General features: G+C 51.1%; 1 long non-coding RNA gene across 1 annotated transcript; it reads left to right on the top strand.

The window, feature by feature from the left end:
* The first annotated feature begins 4,012 nt into the window (after nucleotides 1-4,012).
* On the top strand, nucleotides 4,013-8,664 carry LOC127924520 (uncharacterized). Its single transcript, XR_008118071.1, has 5 exons — nucleotides 4,013-4,048; nucleotides 4,132-4,158; nucleotides 5,082-5,135; nucleotides 5,732-5,974; nucleotides 8,547-8,664. It is a non-coding gene; the product is annotated as an uncharacterized LOC127924520 (long non-coding RNA).
* Nucleotides 8,665-9,235: the final 571 nt, after the last annotated feature.

Genomic DNA, 9,235 nt, shown 5'->3' on the forward strand with positions numbered 1-9,235 from the left:
CTTTGAACGGGGGTATGGTAGTAGGTGCCTTTGAACGGGGTATGGTAGTAGGTGCCTTTGAACAGGAGGTATGGTAGTAGGTGCCTTTGAACAGGGTATGGTAGTAGGTGCCTTTGACAGGGTATGGTAGTAGGTGCCTTTGAACGGGGTATGGTAGTAGAGTGCCTTTGAACGGGGTATGGTAGTAGGTGCCTTTGAGCAGGGGTATGGTAGTAGGTGCCTTTGACAGGGTATGGTAGTAGAGTGCCTTTGAGCAGGTATGGTAGTAGGTGCCTTTGAGCGGGGTATGGTAGTAGGTGCCTTTGAACGGGGTATGGTAGTAGGTGCCTTTGAACGGGGTATGGTAGTAGGTGCCTTTGAACGAGGTATGGTAGTAGGTGCCTTTGAACGGGGTATGGTAGTAGGTGCCTTTGAGCGGGGTATGGTAGTAGGTGCCTTTGAACGGGGTATGGTAGTAGGTGCCTTTGAACGGGGTATGGTAGTAGGTGCCTTTGAACAGGGTATGGTAGTAGGTGCCTTTGAACGGGGTATGGTAGTAGGTGCCTTTGAAACGGGGTATGGTAGTAGGTGCCTTTGGCGGGGGTATGGTAGTAGGTGCCTTTGAGCGGGGTATGGTAGTAGGTGCCTTTGAACGAGGTATAGTAGTAGGTGCCTTTGAACGGGGTATGGTAGTAGGTGCCTTTGAACGGGTATGGTAGTAGGTGCCTTTGAACGGGGGTATAGTAGTAGGTGCCTTTGAACGGGGGGTAGTAGGTGCCTTTGAACGGGGGTATGGTAGTAGGTGCTTTTGAACGGGGTATGGTAGTAGGTGCCTTTGAACGGGGTATGGTAGTAGGTGCCTTTGAGCGGGGGTGTGGTAGTAGGTGCCTTTGAACGGGGTATGGTAGTAGGTGCCTTTGAACGGGGTATGGTAGTAGGTGCCTTTGAACGGGGTATGGTAGTAGGTGCCTTTGAGCGGGGTATGGTAGTAGGTGCCTTTGAAGGGTAGGTAGTAGGTGCCTTTGAACAGGGTATGGTAGTAGGTGCCTTTGAACGGGGGTATGGTAGTAGGTGCCTTTGAACAGGGTATGGTAGTAGGTGCCTTTGAACAGGGTATGGTAGTAGGTGCCTTTGAACGGGGTATGGTAGTAGGTGCCTTTGAACGGGGGGTATGGTAGTAGGTGCCTTTGAACGGGGTATGGTAGTAGGTGCCTTTGAACAGGGTATGGTAGTAGGTGCCTTTGAACAGGGTATGGTAGTAGGTGCCTTTGAACGGGGTATGGTAGTAGGTGCCTTTGAACGGGGGTATGGTAGTAGGTGCCTTTGAACGGGTATGGTAGTAGGTGCCTTTGAACGGGGTATGGTAGTAGGTGCCTTTGAACGGGTATGGTAGTAGGTGCCTTTGAATGGGGGTATAGTAGTAGGTGCCTTTGAACGGGGTATGGTAGTAGGTGCCTTTGAACGGGGTATGGTAGTAGGTGCCTTTGAACGGGTATGGTAGTAGGTGCCTTTGAACGGGGGTATGGTAGTAGGTGCCTTTGAACGGGGGTATGGTAGTAGGTGCCTTTGAACGGGGGTATGGTAGTAGGTGCCTTTGAACGGGGTCTGGTAGTAGGTGCCTTTGAACGGGGGTATGGTAGTAGGTGCCTTTGAACGGGTATGGTAGTAGGTGCCTTTGAACGGGGTATGGTAGTAGGTGCCTTTGAACGGGGTATGGTAGTAGGTGCCTTTGAACAGGGTATGGTAGTAGGTTGCCTTTGAACGGGAGTATGGTAGTAGGTGCCTTTGAACGGGGGTATGGTAGTAGGTGCCTTTGAACAGGGGTATGGTAGTAGGTGCCTTTGAGCAGGGTATGGTAGTAGGTGCCTTTGAAGCGGGGGTATGGTAGTAGGTGCCTTTGAGCAGGGTATGGTAGTAGGTGCCTTTGAACGGGTATGGTAGTAGGTGCCTTTGAGCAGGGTATGGTAGTAGGTGCCTTTGAGCAGGGTGTGTAGTAGCTGCCTTTGAACGGGGGGTATGGTAGTAGGTGCCTTTGAACGGGGTATGGTAGTAGGTGCCTTTGAACGGGAGGGTATGGTAGTAGAGTGCCTTTGAACAGGGGTATGGTAGTAGGTGCCTTTGAACGGGGTATGGTAGTAGGTGCCTTTGAACAGGGTGTGGTAGTAGGTGCCTTTGGGCGGGGAGTATGGTAGTAGGTGCCTTTGAACGGGGTATGGTAGTAGGTGCCTTTGAGCACGGGGTATGGTAGTAGGTGCCTTTGAACAGGGTATGGTAGTAGGTGCCTTTGAACAGGGTATGGTAGTAGGTGCCTTTGAACAGGGTATGGTAGTAGGTGCCTTTGAACAGGGTATGGTAGTAGGTGCCTTTGAGCAGGGTATGGTAGTAGGTGCCTTTGAACAGGGTATGGTAGTAGGTGCCTTTGAGCGGGTATGGTAGTAGGTGCCTTTGACGGGGTATGGTAGTAGGTGCCTTTGAACGGGGGTATGGTAGTAGGTGCCTTTGAGAGCGGGGGTATGGTAGTAGGTGCCTTTGAGCGGGGTATGGTAGTAGGTGCCTTTGAACGGGGTATGGTAGTAGGTGCCTTTGAACGGGGTATGTAGTAGGTGCCTTTGAACGGGGTATGGTAGTAGGTGCCTTTGAACGGGGTATGGTAGTAGGTGCCTTTGAATAGGGTATGGTAGTAGGTGCCTTTGAAGCAGGGGTATGGTAGTAGGTGCCTTTGAACGGGGTATGGTAGTAGGTGCCTTTGAACGGGGTATGGTAGTAGGTGCCTTTGAACGGGGGTATGGTAGTAGGTGCCTTTGAACGGGGTATGGTAGTAGGTGCCTTTGAACGGGGTATGGTAGTAGGTGCCTTTGAACGGGGTATGGTAGTAGGTGCCTTTGAACGGGGTATGGTAGTAGGTGCCTTTGAACGGGGGTCTGGTAGTAGGTGCCTTTGAACGGGGTATGGTAGTAGGTGCCTTTGAACGGGGTATGGTAGTAGGTGCCTTTGAACGGGTATGGTAGTAGGTGCCTTTGAACGGGGGTATGGTAGTAGGTGCCTTTGAGCGGGGTATGGTAGTAGGTGCCTTTGAGCAGGGTATGGTAGTAGGTGCCTTTGAGCAGGGTATGGTAGTAGGTGCCTTTGAACGGGGGTATGGTAGTAGGTGCCTTTGAACGGGGTATGGTAGTAGGTGCCTTTGAACGGGGTATAGTAGGTGCCTTTGAACGGGGTATGGTAGTAGGTGCCTTTGAACGGGGGTATGGTAGTAGGTGCCTTTGAGCAGGGTATGGTAGTAGGTGCCTTTGAACGGGGTATGGTAGTAGCTGCCTTTGAGCAGGGGTATGGTAGTAGGTGCCTTTGAACAGGGGTATGGTAGTAGGTGCCTTTGAAGCGGGGTATGGTAGTAGGTGCCTTTGAACGGGGTATGGTAGTAGGTGCCTTTGAGCGGGGTATGGTAGTAGGTGCCTTTGAACAGGGTATGGTAGTAGGTGCCTTTGACAGGGTATGGTAGTAGGTGCCTTTGAACGGGGTATGGTAGTAGGTGCCTTTGAACAGGGTATGGTAGTAGGTGCCTTTGAACAGGGTATGGTAGTAGGTGCCTTTGAACAGGGTATGGTAGTAGGTGCCTTTGAACAGGGTATGGTAGTAGGTGCCTTTGACAGGGTATGGTAGTAGGTGCCTTTGACAGGGTATGGTAGTAGGTGCCTTTGAACAGGGTATGGTAGTAGGTGCCTTTGAACAGGGGTATGGTAGTAGGTGCCTTTGAACGGGGGTATGGTAGTAGGTGCCTTTGAACGGGGTATGGTAGTAGGTGCCTTTGAACGGGGTATGGTAGTAGGTGCCTTTGAGCGGGGTGTGGTAGTAGCTGCCTTTGAACGGGGTATGGTAGTAGGTGCCTTTGAACAGGGTATGGTAGTAGGTTCCTTTGAACGGGGGTATGGTAGTAGGTGCCTTTGAACGGGGTATGGTAGTAGGTGCCTTTGAGCGGGGGGGTATGGTAGTAGGTGCCTTTGAACAGGGTGTGGTAGTAGGTGCCTTTGAACAGGTGTGGTAGTAGGTGCCTTTGAACAGGGTGTGGTAGTAGGTGCCTTTGAACATGGTATGGTAGTAGGTGCCTTTGAACAGGGTGTGGTAGTAGCTGCCTTTGAACAGAGGGTATGGTAGTAGGTGCCTTTGAACAGGGTGTGGTAGTAGGTGCCTTAGAACGGGGTATGGTAGTAGGTGCCTTTGAACAGGGGTGTGGTAGTAGGTGCCTTTGAACAGGAGTATGGTAGTAGGTGCCTTTGAACGGGGTATGGTAGTAGGTGCCTTTGAACGGGGTATGGTAGTAGGTGCCTTTGAACGGGGTATGGTAGTAGGTGCCTTTGAACAGGGTATGGTAGTAGGTGCCTTTGAACGGGGTATGGTAGTAGGTGCCTTTGAACGGGGTATGGTAGTAGGTGCCTTTGAACGGGGTATGTTAGTAGGTGCCTTTGAACAGGGTGTGGTAGTAGGTGCCTTTGAACAGGGTATTGTAGTAGGTGCCTTTGAACAGGGTATGGTAGTAGGTGCCTTTGAACAGGGTATGGTAGTAGGTGCCTTTGAACGGGGTATGGTAGTAGGTGCCTTTGAACGGGGTATGGTAGTAGGTGCCTTTGAACAGGGGTATGGTAGTAGGTGCCTTTGAACGGGGTGTGGTAGTAGCTGCCTTTGAACGGGGTATGGTAGTAGGTGCCTTTGAATGGGGTATGGTAGTAGGTGCCTTTGAACGGGGTATGGTAGTAGGTGCCTTTGAAAGGGGTATGGTAGTAGGTGCCTTTGAACGGGGTATGGTAGTAGGTGCCTTTGAACGGGGTATGGTAGTAGGTGCCTTTGAACAGGGTATGGTAGTAGGTGCCTTTGAACAGGGGTATGGTAGTAGGTGCCTTTGAACAGGGTATGGTAGTAGGTGCCTTTGAACAGGGTATGGTAGTAGGTGCCTTTGAACAGGGTATGGTAGTAGGTGCCTTTGAACGGGGTATGGTAGTAGGTGCCTTTGAACGGGGGTATGGTAGTAGGTGCCTTTGAACGGGGTATGGTAGTAGGTGCCTTTGAACAGGGTATGGTAGTAGGTGCCTTTGAACGGGGTATGGTAGTAGGTGCCTTTGAACAGGGTGTGGTAGTAGGTGCCTTTGAACAGGGTATGGTAGTAGGTGCCTTTGAACAGGGTATGGTAGTAGGTGCCTTTGAACAGGGTATGGTAGTAGGTGCCTTTGAACGGGGTATGGTAGTAGGTGCCTTTGAACGGGGTATGGTAGTAGGTGCCTTTGAACGGGGTATGGTAGTAGGTGCCTTTGAACGGGGTATGGTAGTAGGTGCCTTTGAACGGGGTATGGTAGTAGGTGCCTTTGAACGGGGTGTGGTAGTAGCTGCCTTTGAACGGGGGTATGGTAGTAGGTGCCTTTGAACGGGGTATGGTAGTAGGTGCCTTTGAACAGGGTATGGTAGTAGGTGCCTTTGAACGGGGTATGGTAGTAGGTGCCTTTGAACGGGGTATGGTAGTAGGTGCCTTTGAACGGGGGTATGGTAGTAGGTGCCTTTGAACGGGGTATGGTAGTAGGTGCCTTTGAACAGGGTATGGTAGTAGGTGCCTTTGAACGGGGTATGGTAGTAGGTGCCTTTGAACAGGGTATGGTAGTAGGTGCCTTTGAACAGAGTATGGTAGTAGGTGCCTTTGAACAGGGTGTGGTAGTAGGTGCCTTTGAACAGGGTATGGTAGTAGGTGCCTTTGAACGGGGTATGGTAGTAGGTGCCTTTGAACAGGGTATGGTAGTAGGTGCCTTTGAACAGGGTATGGTAGTAGGTGCCTTTGAACAGGGTATGGTAGTAGGTGCCTTTGAACAGGGTGTGGTAGTAGGTGCCTTTGAACAGGGTGTGGTAGTAGGTGCCTTTGAACAGGGTGTGGTAGTAGGTGCCTTTGAACCGGGTGTGGTAGTAGGTGCCTTTGAACCGGGTGTGGTAGTAGGTGCCTTTGAACAGGGTGTGGTAGTAGGTGCCTTTGAACGGGGTGTGGTAGTAGGTGCCTTTGAACAGGGGTCTGGTAGTAGGTGCCTTTGAACAGGGGTCTGGTAGTAGGTGCCTTTGAACGGGGTATGGTAGTAGGTGCCTTTGAAGCGGGGTATGGTAGTAGGTGCCTTTGAACAGGGTATGGTAGTAGCTGCCTTTGAACAGGGTATGGTAGTAGGTGCCTTTGAACAGGGTGTGGTAGTAGGTGCCTTAGAACGGGGTATGGTAGTAGGTGCCTTTGAACGGGGTATGGTAGTAGGTGCCTTTGAACAGGGTATGGTAGTAGGTGCCTTTGAACGGGGTATGGTAGTAGGTGCCTTTGAACGGGGTATGGTAGTAGGTGCCTTTGAACAGGGTATGGTAGTATGTGCCTTTGAACGGGGTATGGTAGTAGGTGCCTTTGAACGGGGTATGGTAGTAGGTGCCTTTGAACGGGGTATGGTAGTAGGTGCCTTTGAACGGGGTATGGTAGTAGGTGCCTTTGAACGGGGTATGGTAGTAGGTGCCTTTGAACGGGGTATGGTAGTAGGTGCCTTTGAACGGGGTGTGGTAGTAGCTGCCTTTGAACGGGGTATGGTAGTAGGTGCCTTTGAACGGGTATGGTAGTAGGTGCCTTTGAACGGGGTATGGTAGTAGGTGCCTTTGAACGGGGGTATGGTAGTAGGTGCCTTTGAACGGGGTATGGTAGTAGGTGCCTTTGAACAGGGTGTGGTAGTAGCTGCCTTTGAACGGGGTATGGTAGTAGGTGCCTTTGAACGGGGGTATGGTAGTAGGTGCCTTTGAACGGGGTATGGTAGTAGGTGCCTTTGAACAGGGTATGGTAGTCGGTGCCTTTGAACAGGGGTATGGTAGTAGGTGCCTTTGAACAGGGTATGGTAGTAGGTGCCTTTGAACAGGGTATGGTAGTAGGTGCCTTTGAACAGGGTATGGTAGTAGGTGCCTTTGAACAGGGTATGGTAGTAGGTGCCTTTGAACGGGGTATGGTAGTAGGTGCCTTTGAACGGGGTATGGTAGTAGGTGCCTTTGAACGGGGTATGGTAGTAGGTGCCTTTGAACAGGGTATGGTAGTAGGTGCCTTTGAACGGGGGTATGGTAGTAGGTGCCTTTGAACGGGGTATGGTAGTAGGTGCCTTTGAACGGGGGTATGGTAGTAGGTGCCTTTGAACGGGGTATGGTAGTAGGTGCCTTTGAACGGGGTATGGTAGTAGGTGCCTTTGAACAGGGTATGGTAGTAGGTGCCTTTGAACGGTATGGTAGTAGGTGCCTTTGAACAGGGTATGGTAGTAGGTGCCTTTGAACAGGGTATGGTAGTAGGTGCCTTTGAACAGGGTGTGGTAGTAGGTGCCTTTGAACAGGGTATGGTAGTAGGTGCCTTTGAACAGGGTATGGTAGTAGGTGCCTTTGAACAGGGTATGGTAGTAGGTGCCTTTGAACGGGGGTATGGTAGTAGGTGCCTTTGAACAGGGTGTGGTAGTAGGTGCCTTTGAACAGGGTGTGGTAGTAGGTGCCTTTGAACAGGGTATGGTAGTAGGTGCCTTTGAACAGGGTGTGGTAGTAGCTGCCTTTGAACAGGGTATGGTAGTAGGTGCCTTTGAACAGGGTGTGGTAGTAGGTGCCTTAGAACGGGGTATGGTAGTAGGTGCCTTTGAACAGGGTGTGGTAGTAGGTGCCTTTGAACGGGGTATGGTAGTAGGTGCCTTTGAACGGGGTATGGTAGTAGGTGCCTTTGAACGGGGTATGGTAGTAGGTGCCTTTGAACGGGGTATGGTAGTAGGTGCCTTTGAACAGGGTTTGGTAGTAGGTGCCTTTGAACGGGGTATGGTAGTAGGTGCCTTTGAACGGGGTATGGTAGTAGGTGCCTTTGAACGGGGTATGGTAGTAGGTGCCTTTGAACAGGGTGTGGTAGTAGGTGCCTTTGAACAGGGGTATGGTAGTAGGTGCCTTTGAACAGGGTCTGGTAGTAGGTGCCTTTGAACAGGGTATGGTAGTAGGTGCCTTTGAACGGGGTATGGTAGTAGGTGCCTTTGAACGGGGTATGGTAGTAGGTGCCTTTGAACGGGGTATGGTAGTAGGTGCCTTTGAACGGGGTGTGGTAGTAGGTGCCTTTGAACGGGGTATGGTAGTAGGTGCCTTTGAACGGGGTATGGTAGTAGGTGCCTTTGAACAGGGTATGGTAGTAGGTGCCTTTGAACGGGGTATGGTAGTAGGTGCCTTTGAACGGGGTATGGTAGTAGGTGCCTTTGAACGGGGTATGGTAGTAGGTGCCTTTGAACGGGGTATGGTAGTAGGTGCCTTTGAACAGGGTATGGTAGTAGGTGCCTTTGAACGGGGTATGGTAGTAGGTGCCTTTGAACAGGGTATGGTAGTAGGTGCCTTTGAACAGGGTATGGTAGTAGGTGCCTTTGAACAGGGTGTGGTAGTAGGTGCCTTTGAACAGGGTATGGTAGTAGGTGCCTTTGAACGGGGTATGGTAGTAGGTGCCTTTGAACAGGGTATGGTAGTAGGTGCCTTTGAACAGGGTATGGTAGTAGGTGCCTTTGAGCGGGGTATGGTAGTAGGTGCCTTTGAACCGGGTGTGGTAGTAGGTGCCTTTGAACAGGGTGTGGTAGTAGGTGCCTTTGAACAGGGTATGGTAGTAGGTGCCTTTGAACAGGGTGTGGTAGTAGGTGCCTTTGAACAGGGTATGGTAGTAGGTGCCTTTGAACGGGTATGGTAGTAGGTGCCTTTGAACGGGGTATGGTAGTAGGTGCCTTTGAACGGGGTATGGTAGTAGGTGCCTTTGAACAGGGTATGGTAGTAGGTGCCTTTGAACAGGGTATGGTAGTAGGTGCCTTTGAACAGGGTATGGTAGTAGGTGCCTTTGAACAGGGTATGGTAGTAGGTGCCTTTGAACAGAGGTATGGTAGTAGGTGCCTTTGAACGGGGTATGGTAGTAGGTGCCTTTGAACGGGGTATGGTAGTAGGTGCCTTTGAACAGGATATGGTAGTAGGTGCCTTTGAACGGGGTATGGTAGTAGGTGCCTTTGAACGGGGTATGGTAGTAGGTGCCTTTGAACAGGATATGGTAGTAGGTGCCTTTGAACGGGATATGGTAGTAGGTGCCTTTGAACAGGATATGGTAGTAGGTGCCTTTGAACGGGGTATGGTAGTAGGTGCCTTTGAACGGGGTATGGTAGTAGGTGCCTTTGAACAGGATATGGTAGTAGGTGCCTTTTTGAACAGGGGGTATGGTAGTAGGTGCCTTTGA

Source organism: Oncorhynchus keta, unplaced genomic scaffold, assembly GCF_023373465.1.
Source record: "Oncorhynchus keta strain PuntledgeMale-10-30-2019 unplaced genomic scaffold, Oket_V2 Un_contig_4196_pilon_pilon, whole genome shotgun sequence".
NCBI lineage: Eukaryota > Metazoa > Chordata > Actinopteri > Salmoniformes > Salmonidae > Oncorhynchus > Oncorhynchus keta.